Raw genomic sequence first — 25,209 nt, forward strand, 5'->3', positions numbered from 1 at the left:
ATAAAATTACCCAATACAAGCAACAAGATGAACCGTCAGTTGTCCAAACTCGAACAATCCCCGGCAACGGCGCCAAAAACTTGGTGCACGAAATTGTGATCACACTTTTCACAACTCCGCACAGCTAACCAGAAAGTGCATTGGGTCGTCCAAGTAATACCTTACGCGAGTAAGGGTCGATCCCATGAAGATTTTCGGCTTGAAGCAAGCTATGGTTATCTTGTAAATCTCAGTCAGGCGGATTCAAATGGTTATGAGGTATTGATGATTAAAAGGTAAATAAAACGGAAAATAACATAGAGCAACTTATGTAGTTCATTGGTGGGAATTTCAGATAAGCGTTTGGAGATGCTTTGTTGCTTCTGAACCTCTGCTTTTCTATTGTCTTTATCCAATCATGTGTCCTCCCTTCCATGGCAAGCTGTATGATCCTCTCAGTGAAAATGGTCCGGCTACGATTTCTGTATGGCTAATCAACTATCGAATTTCTCGTATCAGATGAAAAATACCAGGCACAGCTACCGCATGGCTAATCATCTGTTGGTTCCCACTTGTGTCGTAATAGGATCTCTCTATCCTTTTGCACATTGTCACTGCGCCCAACAGTCATAAGTTCGAAGCTCGTCACAGTCATGCCATCCTAAATCCTACTCGGAATACCACATACAAAGTTTAGACATTTTGGATCTCAGGAATGCTGCCAATTGGTTCTAGCCTATACCACGAAGGTTCTAACCATGCGGACTCGGTCCGTGGATTAAAGACCCAAGAGATTATACTCCAGCTGTTGTCCAATGACTATGTTGAACATCATGTAGACGGCTTGTGGTTGTTAGGCACGCGAATCTTGGCTAAGAGAGTAATGAAGATAGTGGGTGATTGTCACAGGTCACCCCCTTCATTCTGACTTAACTGAATTAAGTACGAGAGTATATCTTAGAGAAGAAGTAGGCGTGAATTGAAAGAGAAACAATAATACTTGCATTAGTTCATGAAGAACAGCAGAGCTCCTCACCTTAATCTATGAGGTGTAGAAATTCCATCGTAGAAAATACATAGGAGAAAAAGGTCTAGGCATGGCCGAATGGCCAGCCTCCTTCAAAGTGATAAAAAGATCAACAGATGATCAAAAGATTCAAATACAATAGTCAAAAGTGCTATTTATACTCTACTAGTTACTAGGGTTTACAGAAAATAAGTAACTAAGTGCAGATAGTGTAGAAATCCACTTCCGGGGCCCACTTGGTGTGTGCTTAGGCTGAGCTTTGAAGCTTTCACATGCATAGGCCATTCTTAGAGTTAAACACCAGCTTGGATGCCAGTTTGGGCGTTTAACTCTAGTTCTAGTGCCAGTTCTGGCGTTTTACACAAGAAAAAGGTCTCTAGTGGGCGTTTAGACGCCAGTTTGGGCCGTCAAATCTCAAGAAAAATATGAACTATTATACATTGCTAGAAAGCCCAAGATGTCTACTTTCCAACGCAATTAAGAGCGCGCAAATTGGGCCTCTGTAGCTCTAGAAAATCTACTTCGAGTGCAGAAGGGTCAGAATCTAACAGCATATGCAGTCCTTTCTCAGCCTCTGAATTAGACTTTTGCTCAGGTCCCTCAATTTCAGCTAGAAAATACCTGAAATTACAGAAAAATACATAAACTCATAGTAAAGTCCATAAATGTGATTTTTGCATAAAACGAATAAAAATATACTAAAAATAATGCCAAAAAGCGTATAAATTATCCGCTCATCACAGACACATCAATTCGAGAGACACCTCCCCTAGACAGTTTGACAGCCCTTCCTCATTTCCTCCGTTGAGTACAAGGCCAAGTTACCATACCATCAAAGACTCCAGAAAGCAGAAAAGGATAAGTAATTCACGAAGTTCTTAGAAGTTTTCAAGAAGCTGGAGATCAAAATCCCCTTTGCATATGCTCTTGAACAAAGCCTTCATATGCTAAGTTCATAAAGGAAATACTGAATAACAAGAGGGATTAGAAGGCAGTAGAGACTGTGGTACTTCTGAAGGAGTGTAGTGCAGTCATTCAGAGGAATCCTCCAAAGAAACTAAAGAGACCTCTCATCCTAGTGACACAGTGCCTACCCCAAGCGTAGAGTGCAAGGCCATTATAATGGATGCTGAATCTGTACCAAAGGAGGAAGTGCAAGCTTGTGAAGGGTCAGAGGAAAGAGAAGCTTCAGAAAAGGCTGAGGTTACACTGTCACATGCCTTCTCTATGATACCTATTCAAGAGCTTGAAGCACCACACCCTCAAAAGCTCCAAAAGGAGACTAAGGACGAGCACTGCTCACAGTCCTTGGAAGTCTTTAAGAAGCTACAAATCAATATTTCTTTTACTGAGGTTTTGGAGCAAAGGTCTCTCTCTAATAGACAAAACCTCATTGATGCTGAGAGAGGCGAATTGCTGCTGAGGTTACATAAGGATCACATGGTTTTCAAGGTCTTTAAACCTCCAAGACCCCTTGACAAAGGAGGTACTTACATGTAGAGTACAATAACCGAAGCCTCCTCCCTTAGTGGAAACTCATACAGTTTCCCCAGACATCAAACCTAAGTTTGGTGTTAGGCAATCATTAACCACCAAGGATGAAGGTTCCAAGAGGAAGATGCATAGGAGATGGAGAAACAATACAACCCCTACTCTAACAAGCAAAGAAAATCAAGCTGATAATAATACCAGAAAGCTTGTTAGGAGGAACTCACATATGAGGGCAATAATCTTCTCCTCTTCTCCCATGGAGTCATTTCTTTTAACCAACTGGAAGAAGAGGAAGAAAAGTCAACAATCAAGTGTCAAGCTAATGACATTAAAGAAGTGCTTGTTGGGAGGCAACCCAACCATAAGTATCCCATAGTATTTTCTTCTTTTTCTATTTTCTTTATTTGTTATTTTAGTTTGATTTCATATTATTTTATTTTCTATTGTTTTTCATAATTTTTCTCTTTTTATAAACGTTTGTGATCATGTGTATCACTTAGAGCAAAAATAGAAATGCGTAGGAGAGAAACAGAATACCCTGGAGGGTACCCCTTACTGGCATTCAACGCTAGAAGGGAGAAGAGAGTTTGGGCATTCAACACCCACAAGGGAAGCAATCTTGGAATTCAACGCCAAGAAGGGACCAAGTTTTCTTTGCAGAGCGAGCACTAGGTGTATAGTATCATCAATAGCACCAAAGGGAGGTGAATCATCTTCACAGAAGAGCACAGCCTGAGCAATCATCAGCACTAATGTGGTTGAGTTTCATTCCCCCTTCCTTTCTATTTTTCAGTATCCTATTCTATTTTCTATTTTCTATTCTAGCTCTTGCATGATCACTATTAGGATTTCTTTTGCTTTCTAGTCTAGTCGTTCAATTTTGAAAATTTTAAAAATTTTATGGGTAGAAGATATCTCATGCATTACTCACTAAAGCTTAAAACGAAAATTTTTGAGAAAGAAGTAGTAAAAATGCATAAGATCTTGAGTTATATCATGAGTTATTCCAATTACTTTTTATGTGGTGGCCTTGCTTTTACTTTATGAATATATGTATTAACAGTGCATAAGTGATATTGAAGTTAAGTATGTTGACTCTTGAAAGAACAGCGAATTTAGAGAAGTATTATTGGTTCCCTGAAAAATAAAAAATATTGATTCTTGAAGCAAGAAAATACAGCCAAAAAAAAGGAAAAATAAAAGAAAAAGAAAGCTCAAAAGAAAAAAAGACTAGAGCAAGGATCCAAGGCTTTGAGCATCAATGGTTAGGAGGGTCAAAATTGGCCTAGAAAGCTCAAATGCGTTGTTATCCCTAACTATATGCTTGTGGTGTGAATGTGTCAAGTAAAGAGCTTGAGACTGAGTAGCTAAAGTCGTGATCCAAATCAATAAAGAGTACGCTTAAGAACTCTGGGCACCACTGTCTGGGAATTTAAGAAAAGCTAAATTTGAATCCAAAGGGTTCCCCCAGTTAAGTGCCTGTGGTGTTTATGTATTTGATGGTAATACTTGAAAACAAAACGAAGGTGCAAAGTGCCAAAAAGAAGCAGTGTTCAAGAATCAAGAAAAATTAAATGAAGAGAACCAATAATATCATCTGGATTTTAGTTCCAAGGGATGTTAATATTTCTGAGCTTCAAAGGAAAGTGAGATAGCGAAGCTATTCAGAAATAAAGTGTTCATAGCCCCATTCAGTAATTAGAACTGAGTTTCATTGACAACTCTGAGACTTATTGTATTTTTCTCTTCCATTTGTCCTATCTTGTTTTTGGTTGCAAAAGGACAAGCAATAGTTTAAGTTTGGTGTTCTGATGACGGGATTTCTTATACCTATTTCATAGTATTTTTAGTTATATTTTATTAAGTTTTATTATGTTTTAATATGTTTTAATGCAAAATTCACCTTTTGGATGCTACTTTGAGTTTTTGTGTTTTTCTTATGATTTTAGGTGATTTTTGGGTGAAATTGGCAAAATCTAGCAAAGGCTAATTCAGAGGCAAAGAAAGGATAGCAGATGCTGTCAAATCCTGACCTCTGTGCATTCCAACGAGCATATCCTGAGCTATAAAGGTCCAATTGATGCACTCTCAGTGGCATTAGAAATCTAAATTCTAGGGATTTTCAGCAATATATAATGATCTATACTTTTCTTTTGGAATCACTACCCAAAGTGGGCATTGAACGCCCACCTCTGGAGTTCAACACCCAAGAAGGAACAACCCTCCAAGTTAAACGCCCAAACTGGCATTCAACGTCAGCCAGGGAGCAGGGACCAGCGTTGAACGCCCAGAAGGCAAGTTGAACGCCAGGCATCAGCCCAAACACTCACCAAGTGGGCCCCAAAGTGGATTTTAGCACTTCTTAGCTTATTTTATTTTCTTTTTCTAATTTTTAATTAAGAACACAATATCTTTTAGGTTTAGTCTTAGAGTTTTTATCATAAATAAGGGACTTCCTTCCTCCTGAGGATCATGCCTCCCAGGAGGGGAGAAGCACAAATACATTACATTACACCTTCTTAAAGCATGAGTAACTAAACCACCTTGTTAAGGATAGGAGCTCTGCTCATCCCCATGGATTAATATCATTACTTTTCTATTTTAATATATGTTTGATTCTATTCTATGATGCATTTTCATTCTTTATCCTTATGAATCTAAGGTGGAACAGGAGTATGACCCCTTATTCTACATGAGTTCTTGCGAGTCCCTGGCAGGATAGTATTGAGCTACAGCTTGGAATGCATCACAGATTCCAATTGAGTATTTGGGCTAATTGGGATATGTTACATAAAATCTCGTTAGTCATGGGTAACTGAGGTTTCTGTGGCTCTAAAGCTAGAATCATAGAGCTTTATTCTCTAATTCGGAAGATCCGACCTTGTCTGTGGCGCTTTGAATAGGATCACCAGAGATTGAATCGCGTCAGCTTCGCCCTTGTCCAGATTGAAGGACCACTGACCCTGGTGTTTCTTTGAATAAGAGGAGATTAATGACCACTCGCTTTTGCTTTAATCACTTACAGCTTTGCCATTGAATGAATCAATCATTGTTAAAGTAGTCAACAAGAATTATTAATCCAAAAGAATAGGCATCTCCGAGGCCTTAACTGCTTCTGTCTATTATCTCTTTTCCGATTCTTTATTGCTTCTTTGTTGTTTTGTTTATGTGCCTATAACAAACAACGACTATCTTTCTATTTGCCTGACTAAGATCTACAAAATAACCACTGATTGCTCAATCCAACAATTCTCGTGGGATTGACCCTCACTCACCTGAGGTATTACCTGGACAACCTGGTGCACTTGCCAGTTGGTGCACGAAATTGTGATCATCAACAATGGCGCCAAAAACTTGGTAGCGCTCTCAAATGTGAATCACACTTTGTCACAACTTCGCACAACTAACCAGCAAGTGCACTAGGTCGTCCAAGTAATAAACCTTATGTGAGTAAGGGTCGATCCCACGAAGATTGTTGGTATGAAGCAATCTATAATCATCTTGTAAATCTCAGTTAGGCTGATTCAAAGGATTATGGAGTTTTCGAAAATAATAATAAATAAAACATAAAATAAAGATAGAAATACTTATGTAAATCATTGGTGGAAATTTCAGATAAGTGTGTGGAGATACTTCATCCCTGTTGAATCTCTGCAACATACTGCTTTCTTACTTTCAATTCTTCATGCTCCTTTCCATGGCAAGCTGTATGTAGGGCATCACTGTTGTCAATGGATACTTCCCATCCTCTCAGTGAAAAAGGTCCAAATGCTCTTGTCACAGCACGGCTAATCATCTGTCGGTTCTTGATCATGTCGGAATAGAATCCATTGATTCTTTTGCGTTTGTCATCACGCCCAACAATCGCGAGTTTGAAGCTCGTCACAGCCATTCAATCCCTGAATCCTACTCGAAATACCACAGACAAGGTTTAGACTTTTCGGATTCTCAGGAATGGCCGCCAATAATTCTAGCTTATACCACGAAGATTCTGATCAAGGAATCCAAGAGATATGCGCTCGTTCTAAGGTAGAACGGAAGTGGTTGTCAACCACGCGTTCATAAGGATGGATGATGATGAGTGTCACGGATCATCCCATCCATCAGGTTGAAGTGCAACGAATATCTTAGAACAAGGATAAGCTAAATTGAATAAAAGATAGTAGTAATTGCATTAAAACTCGAGGTACAGCAGAGCTCCACAATCTATGGTGTGTAGAAACTCCACCGTTGAGAATACATAAGTGATCAAGGTTCAGGCATGGCCGAATGGCCAGCCCCCAAAGTATAAGAACTAAATGTCCAAAGATGGATGCTAAGATAAAAGACGAAACCAAGATGTGGTCAAAAGACACTAGTTCAATAGTAAAAAGTTCTATTTATACTAAAACTAGCTACTAGGGTTACATAGATAAGTGATTGATGCAGAAATCCACTTCCGGGGCCCACTTGGTGTGTGCTTGGGCTGAGCTTGAGCTTTACATGTTCAGAGGCTTCTCTTGGAGTTAAACGCCAAGTTGTAATGTGTTTTTTGGCCTTTAACTCTGGTTTGTAACATGTTTCTGGCGTTTTACTCCAGAATGCAGCATGGGACTGGCGTTAAACGCCAGTTTGCATTGTCTAATCTTGAACAAAGTATAGAATATTATATATTGCTGGAAATCTCTAGATGTCTATTTTTCAACGCCGTTAAGAAAGCGCCATTTGGAGTTCTGTAGCTCCAGAAAATCCATTTCGGGTGCAGGGAGGTCAAAATCCAACAACATCAGCAGTCCTTTGTCAGCCTTCTATCAGAGTTTTGCTCAAGTCCCTCAATTTCAGCCAGAAAATACCAAAAATCATAGAAAAACAAACAAACTCATAGTAAAGTCCAGAAATGTGAATTTAGCATAAAAGCTAATAAAAACATCCCTAAAAGTAGCTAGATCCTACTAAAAACTACCTAAAAACAATGCCAAAAAGCGTATAAATTATCCGCTCATCACCTGTTCAGTTGTGCGATTTCTAATTTTGCGCAGCAATGAACATAACCCTAATCTCCTTTATTTTTTTAATATTCTCTAACTTGAGCGTCCGAGTATCATTTCAGGTACAACCTTCCCCTACCAACTTCTGATCACCATTTGACGTTGGAGCTGCCAGTCCCGATTTTTCTCATCTTGTTCTCGGTTAGCATACGAACATTGGCGTTGTCTGTGGGGACTGATGCTTTAACATAGAATGGAGGACAAGCCCTTCCTTCTACAAATGAAGTTCAGGATAGAGGGGACCATATTCCTCAGCCAATCCACAAGGTTGTTAATAGTGTGCGCATTCCTAGTGATGTGCACACCGACGCAACCCTGAGTCATAGTCAAAACTCACACCTGTCCTCAAGTTAGAGACTCTTTGGTGGTATGTGGTCAAGAAGTGCTCGTATCATCCAAGAGCTTATGCATCGACTTCAGAATCTGGAGAGAAAAGTGGCGACACGAGACCAGTTCAAACCGTAACCAATTAATGAGGCTTACTCTAGGTCGGGGAATGGAGAAGTAGGATCTTTCGATCTTTGACACTACAAATAGGCCGTAGAATAGATTCTCCACCTTGTATATGCTATGTTTGTCCCTCTTAGAGGTTGACTGGGAGAAACCTCTTTGTCGATTTTTTGTTTTTGGGATAGATTGGGGTTATATATGTGTGTGTATATTCTCCAGCCGGCGTTAGCTTCGCAGGTCGAGCCTGGGGCTGTGATATCCGTACCTTTTGAAATTCTATTCTATATATGTATAAGCTTTTCCTTTCTCTTAATCCTTATATCTATATAACACTTATCCATATGAGTGTGGCACGCGTTTCTATTACGTTTTTCCTCAACTCCTTTTTCAAGGCTCCTAGTTACAATTTCTTTCAATTATATTATATACGTAATTTTTTTTAGAGGTCGCGGTTGCAATTTCTCATTCAAACTCATGCATCATCATACAATACATTTACCAACTTACCAATCTTACCTTTTCTGGCCTCCGACCCAACATTCATCAATTCACTACATAACTCATAAATACACAATTCACCATCCAAATAAATCATTTCAACAACACATCAACTACACATATCAATTCCAACTAAATACACAATTCAAGCTTATTCCTAGGGGCATCAAGCTTAGGATTTCATATTACATTATATGGCATTTAAATGAAACTTAAACCGTACCTCTTGAAAGTCAAAATCAATCCTCTCACTTGTGGATTTCCACCAAGACTTAGCTCCAAGCCTCACCAATGAGCAATCCAATAACTCTAACACCACTCTATATTATTTTCACATAATATACACAATTTTCAATACACTAGGGTTTCATAAAGCATCATAAACATAAGAAAAATGGTTCTTACCTTTTACCCACTAGAATATAAGTTGAAACCCAGCTAGAGCTCATTCTAAGACAGCCCTAAACCATCAAAACCTCAAGATTTCTCAATACCCAAAGCTCAAACTCAAATTGAACATGAGATGAGCGGATAATTTATACACTTTTTGGCATTGTTTTTAGGTAGTTTTTAGTAGGATCTAGCTACTTTTAGGGATATTTTCATTAGTTTTTATGCTAAATTCACATTTCTGGACTCTACTATAAGTTTGTGTGTTTTTCTGTGATTTTAGGTAATTTCTGGCTGAAATTGAGGGACCTGAGCAAAACTCTGATAAGAAGGCTGACAAAGGACTGCTGATGCTGTTGGATTTTGACCTCCCTGCACTCAAAATGGATTTTCTGGAGCTACAGAACTCCAAATGGCGCACTCTCAATGGCGTTGGAAAGTAGACATCTAGAGCTTTCCATCAATAAATAATAGTCCATACTTTATTCGAGATTAGATGACGCAACCTGGCGCTCAACGCCAGTTCTACGCTGCATTCTAGAGTCAAACGCCAGAAACACGTCACAACCCAGAGTTGAACGCCAAAAACACGTTACAACTTGGCGTTCAACTCCAATAGAAGCCTCAGCTCGTGGAAAGGTCAAGCTCAGCCCAAACATACACCAAGTGGGCCCCGGAAGTGGATTTCTGCTTCAATTACTTACTTCCGTAAACCCTAGTAGCTAGTCTAGTATAAATAGAACTTTTTACTATTGTATTCAGTGTCTTTTGATCATTCGGTCTTGTGACCACATGGAGGCTAGCCATTCGGCCATGCCTAAACCTTTATCACTTATGTATTTTTAACGGTGGAGTTTCTACACACCATAGATTAAGGGTGTGGAGCTCTGCTGTACCTCGAATTTCAATGCAATTACTACTATTTTCTATTCAATTCTACTTATTCTTATTCTAAGATATTCGTTGCACTTCAACATGATGAATGTGATGATCCGTGACACTCATCATCATTCTCACCTATGAACGCGTGACTGACAACCACTTCCATTTTACCTTAGACCGGGCGGATATCTCTTGGATTCCTTAATCAGAATCTTCGTGGTATAAGCTAGAATTGATTGCTGCATTCATGGGAATCCGGGAAGTCTAACCTTGTCTGTGGTATTCCGAGTAGGATTCCGAGATTGAATGACTGTGACAAGCTTCAAACTCGCGATTGCTACGCAAAAGAATCAAGGGATTCTATTCCAGCATGATCGAGAACCGACAGATGATTAGTCGTGCTGTGACAGAGCATTTGGACAATTTTCTCTGAGAGGATGGGATGTAGCCATTGACAACGGTGATGCCCTACATACAACTTGCCATGGAAAGGAGTAAGAAGGATTGGATGAAAGCAGTAGGAAAGCAGAGATCCAACAGGGACAAGTCATCTCCGTACACTTATCTGAAATTCTCACCAGTGATTTACGTAAGTATTTCTATCTTTATTGTTTATTTATTATTATTCGAAAACTCCATAACCATTTATTATCCACCTGACTGAGATTTACAAGATGACCATAGCTTGCTTCATACCAACAATCTCTGTGGGATCGACCCTTACTCACGTAAGGTTTATTACTTGGACGACCCAGTACACTTGCTGGTTAGTTGTGCAGAGTTGTGACTAAGTGTGATTCACATTTGAGAGCGCTACCAAGTTTTTGGTGCCATTATTGATGATCACAATTTTGTGCACCAAGTTTTTGGCGCCGTTGCCGGGGATTGTTCGAGTATGAACAACTGACGGTTCATCTTGTTGCTCAGATCAGGTAATTTTCTTTTTGTTTTAATTTCAAAAATTTTTCAAAAAAAAATCTTTCAAAATTTTTTTCTCTTTTTTGTTTTCCTAAAGAATATTTTCGAAAAAAATAAAAATACAAAAAAATAATAAAATCATGAAAATAAAAAATATTTTGTGATTCTTGTTTGAGTCTAGATTCAATTTTTAAAGTTTGGTGTCAATTGCATATTCATATTGTTCTTACATTTTTTTCGAAAAACTCATGCATTCATGGTGTTCTTCATGATCTTCAAGTTGTTCTTGGTAAGCCTTCTTGTTTGATCTTGATGTTTTCTTGTTTTGTATTTTTTGTTGTTTATCATATGCATTTTTCGTTTGTTAGTATCCATGCATTAAAGATTTCTAAGTTTGGTGTCTTGCATGTTTTCTTTGCATCAAAAATTTTTCAAAAATATGTTCTTGATGTTCATCATGATCTTCAAAGTGTTCTTGGTGTTCATCTTGACATTCATAGTGTTCTTGCATGCATCATGAGTTTTGATTCATAATTTTCATGTTGTGAGTCATTTTTGTTGTTTTTCTCTCTCATCATTAAAAATTCAAAAATAAAAAATATCTTTTCCTTATTTCTCTCCTAATTTTCAAAAATTTGAGTTGACTAAGTCAAAATTTTTTAAAATTAGTTGTTTCTTACAAGTCAAGTCAAATTTTCAATTTTAAAAATTCTATCTTTTCAAAACTTTTTCAAAAATCAAATCTTTTTCATTTTTATCTTATGATTTTCGAAAATTTAAAAATATTTTTCAAAAATCTTTTTCTTAATTTTATCTTTATTTTCGAAAATTATGCTAACAATTAATGTGATTGATTCAAAAATTTGAAGTTTGTTACTTTCTTGTTAAGAAAGGTTCAATCTTTAAATTCTAGAATCATATCTTTTAGTTTATTGTTAGTCAAGTAATTAAATTTAATTTTAAAAATTAAATCTTTTCTAACCATATCTTTTTAACCATATCTTTTTATCTTATCTTTTATATCATATCTTTTTCAAAATTTTATCTTTTTCAAAAATTTGATTTTAAAATATCTTATCTAACCTCTTATCTTCTTATCTTTTCAAATTTGATTTAAAATCTTTTTCAACTAACTATTTGACTTTTTGTTTGTTTCTTATCTTTTTCAAAACCACCTAACTACTTTTTCCTCTCTAATTTTCGAAAATATCTCATCTCTTTTTCAAAAATTCTTTTTAATTAATTGATTGTTTTAAATTTTAATTTTAATTCTATCTCATCTTTAATTTTCGAAAATCACTAACTCCTTTTCAAAATTAATTTTCGAATTCTCTCTCTCATCTTCTTCTATTTATTTATTCATTTACTAACACTTCTCTTCACCTCTCTTCATCTCCAATCACTGCCTCTATCCTTACCCTTGTGTTTGGATTCTCCTTTCTTTATTCTTTTCTTCTTCTACTAATAATAAGGATCCTCTTTACTGTGACATAGAGTATTCCTCTTCTTTTCTTGTTCTCTTCTCTTTCATATGAGTAGGAACAAGGAAAAAGCACTCTTGTTGAAGCTGATCCTAAACCTGAAAGGACTCTGAAGAGGAAACTAAGAGAAGCTAAATTACAACAATCCAGAGGCAACCTTTCTGAAATTTTCGAACAAGAGAAAGAGATGGCAGCCGAACCCAACAACAATAATGCAAGGAGGATGCTTGGTGATTTTACTAAACCCACATCCAACTTTGATGGAAGAAGCATCTCAATTCCTGCCATTAGAGAAAACAATTTTGAGCTGAAACCTCAATTAGTTGCTCTAATGCAACAGAACTGCAAGTTTCATGGACTTCCATTTGAACATCCTTAATAGTTTTTAACTGAGTTCTTGCAGATTTGTGAGACTGTTAAGACGAATGGAGTAGATCCTGAGGTCTACAGGCTTATGCTTTTCCCTTTTGCTGTAAGAGACAGAGCTAGAACATGGTTAGACTCACAACCTAAAGATAGCCTGGACTCTTGGGATAAGCTGGTCATGGCCTTCTTGGATAAATTCTTTCCTCCTCAAAAGCTAAGCAAGCTTAGAGTGGATGTTCAGACCTTCAAGCAAAAAGATGGTGAATCCCTCTATGAAGCTTGGGAAAGATACAAGCAGATGACCAAAAAATGTCCTTCTGACATGTTTTCAGAATGGACCATATTAAATATATTCTATTATGGTCTATCTGAGTTTTCCAAGATGTCATTGGACCACTCTGCAGGTGGATCCATTCAACTAAAGAAAATGCCTGCAGAATCTCAGGAACTTATTGACATGGTTACAAATAACCAATTCATGTATACTTCTGAGAGAAATTCCGTGAATAATGGGACGCCTCAGAGGAAGGGAGTTCTTGAAATTGATGCTCTGAATGCCATATTGGCTCAGAACAAAGTGTTGACTCAGCAAGTCAACATGATCTCTCAAAGTCTGAATGGATGGCAAAATGCATCCAACAGTACTAAAGAGGCAGCTTCTGAAGAAGCTTATGATCCTGAAAACCCTGCAATGGCAGAGGTTAATTACATGGGTGAACCTTATGGAAACACCTATAATTCATCATGGAGAAATCATCCAAATTTCTCATGGAAGGATCAACAAAAGCCTCAACAAGGCTTTAATAATGGTGGAAGAAACAGGCTCAGCAATAACAAGCCTTTTCCATCATCTTCTCAGCAATAGACAGAGAATTCTGAGCAGAGCCCTTCTAATTTAGCAAACTTAGTCTCTGATCTATCAAAGGCCACTTTAAGTTTCATGAGTGAGACAAGATCCTCCATTAGAAATTTGGAGGCACAAGTGGGCCAGCTGAGTAAGAAAGTCATTGAAACTCCTCCCAGTATTCTCCCAAGCAATACAGAAGAGAATCCAAAAGGAGAGTGCGAGACCATTGATGTAATCAATATGGCCGAATGCACAAGTGAGGAGAAGAATGAAAATCCTAGTGAGGAAGACCTCCTGGGACGTCTTTCAAGAAGGATGGAGTTCCCTATTGAGGATCCAAGGGAATCTGAGGCTCATATAGAGACCATGGAGATTCTATTAAATCTCCTTCTACCATTCATGAGCTCTGAAGATTATTCTTCCTCTGAAGAGGATGAAGATGTAACTGGAGAGCAAGTTGCTCAATATCTAGGAGCCATCATGAAGCTAAATGCCAAGTTATTTGGTAATGAGACTTGGGAAGGTGAACCTCCCTTGCTCATTAGCGAACTTGATACATGGGTTCAGCAAACTTTACCTCAAAAGAAACAAGATCCTGGGAAATTCTTAATACCCAGCACCATAGGCACCATGACCTTTGAAAAAGCTCTATGTGACTTAGGGTCAGGCATAAATCTTATGCCACTCTCTGTAATGGAGAAGCTGGGGATCATTGAGGTACAGCCTGCCTTATTCTCATTACAATTGGCAGACAAGTCAGTAAGATAAGCTTATGGATTAGTAGAGAACGTGTTAGTAAAGGTTAAAGGCCTTTACATCCCTGCTGATTTCATAATCTTAGACACTAGGAAGGAGGAGGTTGAATGCATCATCCTTGGAAGACCTTTCCTTGCCATAACAGAAGCTGTGATAGATGTTAACAAAGGAGAATTAGTCCTTCAATTGAATGGGGACTACCTTGTGTTTAAGGCACACGGCTATCCTTCTGTAACAAGGGAGAGTAAGCACGCAGAGCTTCTCTCAGTACAGAGTCAAACAGAGCCCCCACAATCAAACTCTAAGTTTGGTGTTGGGACTGTACAACATTGACCTGATCACCTGTGAGGCTCCATGAGATCCCACTGTCAAACTATTGACATTAAAGAAGCGCTTATTAGGAGGCAACCCAATTTTTATTTATCTAATTTTATTTTTATTTTATTGTTATTTTATGTTTTATTAGGTTCATGATCATGTGGAGTGACGAAAAAAATATTAAAATTAAGAACAGAATAAAAAACAGCAGAAGAAAAATCACACCCTAGAAGAAGGACTTACTGGCGTTTAAACGCCAGTAAAGAGCATCTGGCTGGCGTTCAACGCTAGAACAGAGCATGGATCTGGCGCTGAATGCCAGGAACAAGCAACATCCCGCCGTTCAAATGCCATGAATGCACCCTGAGGAGAGCTGGCGCTGAACGCCAGAAACAAGCATGGAACTGGCGTTCAATGCCAGAAACATGCTGCACATGGGCGTTGAACGCCCAGAACATGCATCACTTCGGCATTTAAACGCCAGAATTGCATGGAAAGGAATTTTACATGCCTAATTGGTGCAGGGATGTAAATCCTTGACACCTCAGAATCTGTGGACCCCACAGGATCATCTCAGGATCTGTGGACCCCACAGGATCCCCACCTACCATATTCTTCCCTCTTCTTAACATTCATTCTCTCTTTCTAATAAACACTCTTCCCTAAAAACCTTCACCAATCACCTCAATCTCTCTTCCCAATTACCCCCTTCACCACTCACATCCATCCACTCTTCCCCATAAACCCCACCTACCTTCAAAATTCAAATTTCTTTCCCACCCAAACCCACCCTAAATGGCCGAACCTACCCCCTCTCCTCTCCCTATATAAACCCCTCCATTCTCCTTAATTTTCACACAACACAAACCTCTCTTCTCCTTCTTGGCCGAATACACCTCTCCCCCTCTCCTCCAAATTTTCTTCTTCTTCTTCTTCTCTTCTTTCTTCTCTTGCTCGAGGGCGAGCAATATTTTAAGTTTGGTGTGGTAAAAGCATAAGCTTTTTGTTTTTCCATTACCATTGATGGCACCTAAGGCCAAAGAAACCTTTAGAAAAGGGAAAGGGAAGACAAAAGCTTCCACCTCCGAGTCATGGGAGATGGAAAGATTCATCTCCAAAGCCCATCAAGACCACTTCTATGATGTTGTGGCCAAGAAGAAGGTGATTCCCGAGGTCCCTTTCAAGCTCAAGAAAAATGAGTATCCGAAGATCCGACATGAGATCCAAAGAAGAGGTTGGGAAGTTCTAACCAACCCCATCCAACAAGTCGGAATCTTAATGGTTCAAAAGTTCTATGCCAATGCATGGATCACTAGGAACTATGATCAAAGTAAGAACCCGAACCCAAAGAATTATCTTACAATGGTTCAGGGGAAATACTTAGATTTTAGTCCGGAGAATGTGAGGTTGGCGTTCAACTTGCCCATGATGCAAGGAGATGCACGCCCCTACATTAGAAGGGTCAACTTTAATCAAAGGTTGGACCAAGTCCTTATGGACATATGTGTGGAATGAGCTCAATGGAAAAGAGACTCCAAAGGGAAGCCGGTTCAACTAAGAAAACTGGACCTCAAGCCTGTGGCTAGAGGATGGTTGGAGTTCATCCAATGCTCCATCATCCCCACTAGCAACCGGTTCGAAGTTACTGTGGATCGGGCCATCATGATTCATAGCATCATGAATAGAGAGGAAGTAGAAGTTCATGAAGTCATCTCCCATGAATTCTACAAAATAGCCGATAAGTCCTCTACTTTGGCAAGGCTAGCTTTTCCTCATCTTATTTGCCATCTATGTTACTCAGTTGGAGTTATCATAGAAGGAGACATCCTCATTGAGGAGGACAAGCCCATCACTAAGAAAAGGATGGAGCATACAAGAGAGCCCACTCATGGAACCCAAGAGATGCATGAGGAAGCTCATCACCAAGAAATCCCGGAGATGTCTCAAGGGATGCCCTTTCCTCCCAACAACTACTGGGAACAACTAAACACTTCCTTAGAAGATTTGAGTTACAATGTGGATCAATTAAGGGTGGAACATCAAGAGCACTCCATCATTCTCCATGAAATTAGAGAATATCAAAGAGCAATGAGGGAGGAGCAACAAAGGCAAGGAAGGGACATAGAAGAGCTTAAGGACATCATTGGTCCTTCAAGAAGAAGACGCCACTAAGGTGGATTCATTCCTTGTTCTTATTTTTTTTTGTTTTTCATTTTTATCTATGTTTTGTGTCTCTACTTCATGATCATTAGTATGTAGTAACTATGTCTTAAATCTATGAATAAATTCCATAAATCCTTCACCTCTCTTAAATGAAAAATGTTTTTAATTCAAAAGAACAAGAAGTACATGAATTTCGAAAATTGTCATTGAATTTAATTTAATTATATTGATGTGGTGACAATATTTTTTGTTATCTAAATGAATGCTTAAACAGTGCATATTTTTTATCTTGTTGTTTATGAATGTTAAAATTGTTGGCTCTTGAAAGAATGATGAAAAAGAGAAATGTTATTGATAATCTGAAAAATCATAAAATTGATTCTTGAAGCAAGAAAAAGCAGTGAATAGCAAAAGCTTGCGAAAAAAAATTTAGAAAAAAAAAGCAAGCAGAAAAAGCCAATAGCCCTTAAAACCAAAAAGCAAGGGTAAAAAGGATCCAAGGCTTTAAGCATCAATGGATAGGAGGGCCAAAGGAAATAAAATCCAGGCCTAAGCGGCTAAATCAAGCTGTCCCTAACCATGTGCTTGTGGCATGCAGGTCCAAGTGAAAAGCTTGAGACTGAGTGGCTAAAGTCGTGATCCAAAGCAAAAAGAGTGTGCTTAAGAGCTCTAGACACCTTTAACTAGGGACTCTAGCAAAGCTAAGTCACAATCTCAAAAGGTTCACCCAGTCATGTGTCTGTGGCATTCATGTATCCGGTAGTAATACTGGAAAACAAAGTGCTTAGGGCCACGGCCAAGACTCATAAAAGTAGCTGTGTTCCAGAATCAACATACTTAACTAGGAGAATCAACAACACTATCCGAAATTCTAAGTTCCTAGAGAAGCCAATCATTCTAAACTTCAAAGGAAAAAGTGAGATGCCAAAACTGTTCAGAAGCAAAAAGCTACAAGTCCCACTCATCTAATTAGAATTAATACTCATTGATATTTTGGGATTTATAGTATATTCTCTTCTTTTTATCCTAATTGATCTTCAGTTGCTTGGGGACAAGCAACAATTTAAGTTTGGTGTTGTGATGAGCGGATAATTTATACGCTTTTTGGCATTGTTTTTAGGTAGTTTTTAGTAGGATCTAGCTACTTTTAGGGATGTTTTCATTAGTTTTTGTGCTAAATTCACATTTCTGGACTTTACTATGAGTTTGTGTGTTTTTCTGTGATTTCAGGTAATTTCTGGGTGAAATTGAGGGACCTGAGCAAAACTCTGATAAGAAGGCTGACAAAGGACTACTGATGCTGTTGGATTCTGACCTCCCTGCACTCGAAATGCATTTTCTGGAGCTACAAGCGCGCTCTCAATGGCGTTGGAAAGTAGACATCCAGAGCTTTCCAGCAATATATAATAGTCCATACTTTATTCGAGATTAGATGACGCAAACTGGTGCTCAACGATAGTTCTACGCTGCATTCTGGAGTCAAACGCTAGAAACATGTCACAACCCAGAGTTGAACGCCAAAAACACGTTACAACTTGGCGTTCAACTCCAATAGAAGCCTTAGCTCGTGCAAAGATCAAGATCAGCCCAAACATACACCAAGTGGGCCCCGGAAGTGGATTTTTTCTTCAATTACTTACTTCTGTAAACCCTAGTAGCTAGTCTAGTATAAATAGAACTTTTTACTATTGTATTCAGTGTCTTTTGATCATTCGGTCTTGTGACCACATAGGGGCTGGCCATTCGGCCATGCCTGAACCTTTATCACTTATGTATTTTTAACGGTGGAGTTTCTACACACCATAGATTAAGGGTGTGGAGCTCTGCTGTACCTCGAGTTTCAATCCAATTACTACTATTTTCTATTCAATTCTACTTATTCTTATTCTAAGATATTCGTTGCACTTCAATATGATGAATGTGATGATCCGTGACACTCATCATCATTCTCACCTATGAACGCATGACTGACAACCACTTCCGTTTTGCCTTAGACCGGGCGCATATCTCTTGGATTCCTTATTCAGAATCTTCGTGGTATAAGCTAGAATTGATGGCGACATTCATGGGAATCCAGAAAGTCTAACCTTGTCTATGGTATTCCGAGTAGGATTCCGGGATTGAATGACTATGACAAGCTTCAAACTCGCGATTGCTGGGCGTGATGACAAACGCAAAAGAATCAAGGGATTCTATTCCAGCATGATCGAGAACCGATAGATGATTAGACATGCTGTGACAGAGCATTTGGACCATTTTCACTGAGAGGATGGGATGTAGCCATTGACAACGGTGATGCCCTACATACAACTTGCCATGGAAATGAGTAAGAAGGATTGGATGCAAGCAGTAGGAAAGCAGAGATCCAACAGGGACAAGTCATCTCCATACACTTATCTGAAATTCTCACCAGTGATTTACATAAGTATTTCTATCTTTATTGTTTATTTATTATTAATATTCGAGAACTCCATAACCATTTATTATCCACCTGACTGAGATTTACAAGATGACCATAGCTTGCTTCATACCAACAATCTCTGTGGGATCGACCCTTACTCACGTAAGGTTTATTACTTGGATGACCCAATACACTTGCTGGTTAGTTGTGCGGAGTTGTGACTAAGTGTGATTAACGTTTGAGAGCGCTACCAAGTTTTTGGCGCCATTATTGATGATCACAATTTCATTCACCAACATGTACTAAGAAAATGGGTAAGAAAATTCGAAAATCTTACCAATCTATTCGGATAGAATTGTAGAGGATGAGATGGACTTTGCGTGGTCGTAAAACGGTGCGGTAATCGGAGCTCCGGAAAGAAAGTTATGGTGGTTTGAATGTTTGTAAGCTAAGGTTTCACTCTCATCTCCCCTCTCTTCTCAATTCAGCATGAAGCACCATATGAATGGGTGTTGATGCTGAAATGGCCTTACTAAGGGTAAATATATGTTGGATTTGGGCCCAACTTAGGCCCGATTCACATATATGGCCCGTTTGGTCAAACTTTGGGTCAAAACCTTAAAGATTAGTGTTTTAATTTACATTTTAAATATTTTTACTTTCTCAAATAAAAAATTCTAATTTCTTAATTTTCTCAGTCGCAGTGCCGGACAGATTTAAGGCGGTTGAAGAGCGGATATTTTATACACTTTTTGGTATCATTTTCATATAGTTTTTGTTATGTTTTGTTTAAGTTTTATTATATTTTTAGGGGTTTTAGTGCAAAATTCATATTTTTGGATTCCACTTTGAGTTATTGTGTTTTATGATGATTTCAGGTATTTTCTGGCTGAAATTAAGGAGTTTTGGCAAAGTCAGATTCAGAGACAGAGAAAGGACTGCAGATGCTGTCAGATTCTGACCTTCATGCACTCGAAAGAGCATTTCTGGAGCTACAAAAATCCAAATGGGGAGCTCTCAATGGCTATAAAATCTAACATCTAGGGCTTTCCAGAAATATATAATATTCTATAATTTGCTTTGCAATTGAAGGCCAAAATTTGGCATTCAAAGCAAGCCACCAACCCCATTCCTGGCATCCAACGCCCAAAAGGGAGCAGCTGGCGTCCAACGCCCATTCAGTAGCCCAAAGCTGGCGTCCAACACCCCAGGGGGAGTACCAGCTCGTGGCTTCACTCAATCTCAGCCCAAACACTCACCAAGTGGGCACGAAAAGTGGATTTTTGCACTGCTAGATTAGTTTATCTTATTTCTGTAATTCGTAGTTATCAGATTAGTATATATAGGAGAAGATCACCCTTGTTTAGGATCTTCTTCTCCCACTTTACTTTCAAACACTACCTTTTGTAAGCTATGAGTCACTAACCTCTTAGGTTAAGGTTAGGAGCTCTGCTAATTATTATGGATTAATAATATCACTGTTCTATTTCAATGTATGCTTGATTCCATTCTAAGATGTATCTTCGTTCTTCATCCTAATGAATTGGGAGTGTAACTTGACTGCCATTCCGATTTCATATGCGTTCATGCAAGTTCTTGACGGGATAGTACTAAACCATAAGCTTGATTATACTTCTCTTAGACGGCTAATCCACGACTTCGTTGGGTACATGGAGACATCAGTGCAGCCGAGGAACGGGGCAATTAGGGCCTTTATGGTAGAGGCTAGAACCAAGACGCATCATTCTCTGATCCGGAAGATCTGACCATGTTTGTGGAGCTTTGAGTAAGATCACCAAGGGAATGGACTGTAGGAGCTTTACCCCAGTTAAGATTGGATGACCGCTGACCCGGCGTTTGATCTGAAGCAGAGGAGATTAATGACCGCTAACCCAGCGTTAATCATTTACAACCTGCCATGGAATGAATCAACATAAGTTGGAGTAGATGGTGAGAAAAGTTGATTCAGAAGGAAGAAGCATCTCCGGAGCCTCAACCGTTCTCTCATCACTAATTTCACACCTATCTAGTAACGTTTTATTTATTTATCTGTTTCATGCATTTTTCATAACAATTATCATATTTTCTATCCACCTGACTAAGATCTACAAGGTAACCCTTGCTTGCTCAAACCAACAATCTACGTGGGATCAATCCTCACTCACATGAGGTATTACTTGGACGACCCAATGCACTTACCGGTCTATCTATGCGAAACTTGTGGAGTCAATTTCAAACTATGATTGCTAAATTTTCCATCCCTTCTTGCTCATATTTAATTAATTACTTATTTAATTATGGTTCGGTCAGGTTTTACAATTATTGCCTCCGAAGCATTCAACTTTCAAGGTTCCAGCATTCAAGCATTCAAAGGTTTTTCAATATTTCTCAATCTACGTTCTATTGATCTAATTAGTAATTTAATTTGATATTTGTGTGCTTAGTCTTTTAATCCTCGTGGGAACTATATCCACTCACCATGGTATTACTTGAATAATCCGGTGCACTTGTCGGTATCCGTGAGTTTCACCTTTCACACATCAGGTTTTTGGCGCCATTGCCGAGGTTTAATTGAGATTGACATCATACTTCGGATTGATTTGCTAAATTAGATCCTATCTAATTTTGTTTTCATTCTAGTTTTATTTACTCTTTAGAATTAGGGTTTTCATTCTGATTACTTCCTTTTCATTATTAGATTTGTGTTTTTGTTCTTATTCCATTTCATTATTAGGATTTTATTGTGTTTCTCTCTTTTCATTCATACACAATACTTTCATAATTAAGTTTGGGGTTGCTCTTTTGTTTTGTTAATTTTAACTTTTATTGCTTTAATTGTGGTCTCTCCTACTAGTGCTTTTGATCTTCTTATTTCTTTGTGTATGCAAGAATTGACACTTCTGAACCTCTTCAATACGACCCTGAAATTGAATTGACGCTATTCAGATTAAGAAAGCAAGTACAAGCCAGGAAAGATGTGATGCCAGGGCATGTTGGCCAGTTTCACTGACCTTTTCTTTACTGTTTTTAAGGTAGTTTCATGCATTTCTTTAGGAAATAAGCTAGTTTTGGGTAGATATTCACTTACACCTTGATTCAAGCATACATTGTGAATTTTACATGATTTCATGAGGATTTTGCATGAGTTTAGTAACAAATTGTATGTTGCATTACCCATGACTTAGACTAGAACTTTGATGAACTCTATTGCTTGATTTTAGGACCAAAGGAAGCAAGGAAGAACTACTTAGCAGTCACATTAATCTAATTAACGTTACCACTAACGTGGAATGGGAGGTAACTTGCAAAGTTAATGAGAAAAGTGATTGCCAATAACGCTCTCGATGCCATCATTGCCCACGTTAAGAGTCACGTTAACTAAGTTAACGTGAACTCTAACGTGAAGAAGGGACTTTGAGACAACATTAGTGACACTTAACATTATCACTAACGTTGGCCAATGATCATAAGTGGCCACGTTAGAGTCCACGTTAACTTAGTTAACGTGGCCTCTAACGTTAAAAGGGGGAAGGAAGCCAACGTTAGTGACACTCAACATTGTCACTAATGTTGGCTTAAGGTGCAATGTACCACGTTAACTTGGTTAACGTGGGAGCTAACATAAGAGGCAAGGGTGGTCGACAACGTTAGTGACACCCAACATTGTCACTAACGTTGGAAGCAACCACAAAACCCCAAGGAGCCACGTTAACTTCCACGTTAACTTAGTTAACGTGGAAAGCTAACGTTGATGAGTGAAAGATGAGCCAACTTTAGTGACACTCAACATTGTCACTAACGTTGGGGATGGCTAAGAATGGCCACGTTAGAAGCCACGTTAACCTAGTTAACGTGGACTCTAACGTAAGACATAGGGGCACATTGGAACATTAGTGACAATGTTAAGTGTCACTAACGTTCTCGAAGGTTGGCAAGGCCACGTTAGAAGCCACATTAACCTAGTTAACGTGGGCTCTAACGTGAGGCAAAGGGGTACATTGGAACGTTAGTGACAATGTTGAGTGTCACTAACGTTCTCGAACTCATACATTCACTAAAACATTAACACCCCTAACGTCCTGAGCTAAAGTCTCTGCACACTTCACACTTTCTCTCTGCAAGTAAAACTAAGCCCAAATGAAGAAGAGAATGGCTTCAAACTCAAGATCCAAAGGCCCAAGACTTGAAGAGCCAACTAGAAGCTGAGAAGAGTAGTATATATATGAGTAGCTTTGAATTATTTAGAGAGTTCTAGAAGTTGGGAAAATAGCACTACTCTCTGTATTTTACTCTGCTCTTCTAGTTCCATGATGTATTCTCCATCTTTGTTTTCATTTTCTAGAGCTATGAACAACTAAACCCCTTTCATTGGGTTAGGGAGCTCTGTTGTAAGTTGATGGATCAATAATAGTTTTCATTATTCTTCTTCTATCTTTTCTCTTGATTTTACTTGAAAGCTTTCGATCTTCATCCCATTAGGTAGTTATCTTGGAAAAGAAGCTATTCAAACTTGGATCTCTTCTGAGCCTTGAAAGAGAAATGAAGAGATCAAGCTAGAAATGCTTTCTCATGCTGGACCAAATTGGGTTTGGATGGATATGTGACTATAATCCTCTCAATACTTGATTTGGGAAATGCATGTGGTATAATCAGTGACCACACTTCATCTCTTCTCATGAGCAATTGACCAAAGAATTGGCTATTGATCAAGATTTGAGAGATTGAATTGCAAGAAATTGTAATTCAATCAATTAAGATTGCCAAGGAGATCAATGAGTGCATTGATTGAGGAAGAGATGAAAATAAACTTGATCCGGAGAATTGCAACATCTCCTGCGCCCAATGAACTCTCCAATTCTGATCTCACCCATTCTCTTTAATTTCTGCGTTTACTTTCATGAGCAAACACCCCATTCCCATTTACAATTCTGCAATTTATTTTCAGTCATTTACTTTCATCCCTTTAATTCTAGCATTTACTTTTTCTGTTATTTACATTCCCGCCATTTTATTTTCTGCAAATCTCAACCCACATTCTGAATTCGCTCAACTAGAACATTCTTCTAATTAAAGTTGCTTGATCAATCAATCCCTGTGGGATTCGACCTCACTCTATTGTGAGTTTTTACTTGACGACAAATTCGGTACACTTGCCGAAGGAAATTTGTTGAGAGACAGTTTACTTAGTTAACGTGGTAGTTAACGTGGGCAAAAGTCCCACCTGGCATCAAGAAGATAAGAAGAAGATGGTTAACGGACAAAACAATGTAAAGAGAACTCCTGGAGATTTCACCACTCCCACCATTGATACTTGTGGTAGCAGCGTAGTGAGGCCTGTTATTGAGGCCAATTGAGTTGAAGCCTTCTCTTATTCAATTAGCACAACAAGACCAATTTAGTGGTAATTCGCAAGAGGACCCGAATGTGCACATGTCCAATTTTTTTGCAAATATGTGATACGGTCAAAAGCAATAGAGTTTCTCCCAAAACTATAAGATTAAGATTATTCTTATCCTCTTTCAGGGATAGAGCCAAACAGTGGCTTCAATCTCAACAATTACGAAGTATAGTAACTTGGGATGACATGGTGAATAAGTTTTTGACTAAGTACTTTCTCCCTCAAAAGCTAGCAAGGTTTAGGAATGACATTCATATGTTCACTCAAAAAGAGGGAGAGTCACTTTTTGAGGCATGGGAGAGATATAAAGAGATGCTAAAAAAATTTCCTCATCATGCTTTTCCTAAGTGGTTGCAACTCTAAACATTCTATGATGAAGTGTCTCAAGCTTTCAGAACCTTAATTGATTCCTTAGCTGGAGGTCATTGCACTGGAAGATACCTAAGGAAGCTTTGGAGTTGATAGAGACAGTGGCTAATAACTATTACATGTATGCTAGTAAGAGAATAGTGAAGAAATAAGTCATGGAGCTAGACACGTTAGATGCTCTCTTTGACAAAACAAAGCTATGTCTCAACAAATCAATTCACTCGTTAAACAAGTGGGTAATATGCAAGTCTTAGTCATGAGGACACAAGCCACAACATGCAACTTATGTGGAAGAGCTCATCAAGATGAAGATTGTGAATTATCCAAAGATGATCAACCCTCTCGGGAGCAAGTGAATTATCTGGACAACTTTTCAAGAAATCCAGAAAATGACCAATTCTTAAAGATATATAATCCAGGATGGAGGAACCATCCAAATTTTGGATAG

At 38.5% G+C, this 25,209-nt stretch overlaps 2 non-coding genes across 2 annotated transcripts; both read right to left on the reverse strand.

Moving 5' to 3' along the window:
- Positions 1 to 12,729: 12,729 nt before the first annotated feature.
- On the reverse strand, positions 12,730 to 12,833 carry LOC112717209 (small nucleolar RNA R71). Its single transcript, XR_003160603.1, has one exon. It is a non-coding gene; the product is annotated as a small nucleolar RNA R71 (small nucleolar RNA).
- An 11,793-nt stretch (positions 12,834 to 24,626) lies between these two features.
- Positions 24,627 to 24,733, reverse strand: LOC112715981 (small nucleolar RNA R71). The gene has a single exon (XR_003160112.1). It is a non-coding gene; the product is annotated as a small nucleolar RNA R71 (small nucleolar RNA).
- Between the last annotated feature and the right edge of the window lie 476 nt (positions 24,734 to 25,209).

This window comes from Arachis hypogaea, chromosome 1 (genome assembly GCF_003086295.3).
Source record: "Arachis hypogaea cultivar Tifrunner chromosome 1, arahy.Tifrunner.gnm2.J5K5, whole genome shotgun sequence".
In the NCBI taxonomy this organism is placed as follows: domain Eukaryota; kingdom Viridiplantae; phylum Streptophyta; class Magnoliopsida; order Fabales; family Fabaceae; genus Arachis; species Arachis hypogaea.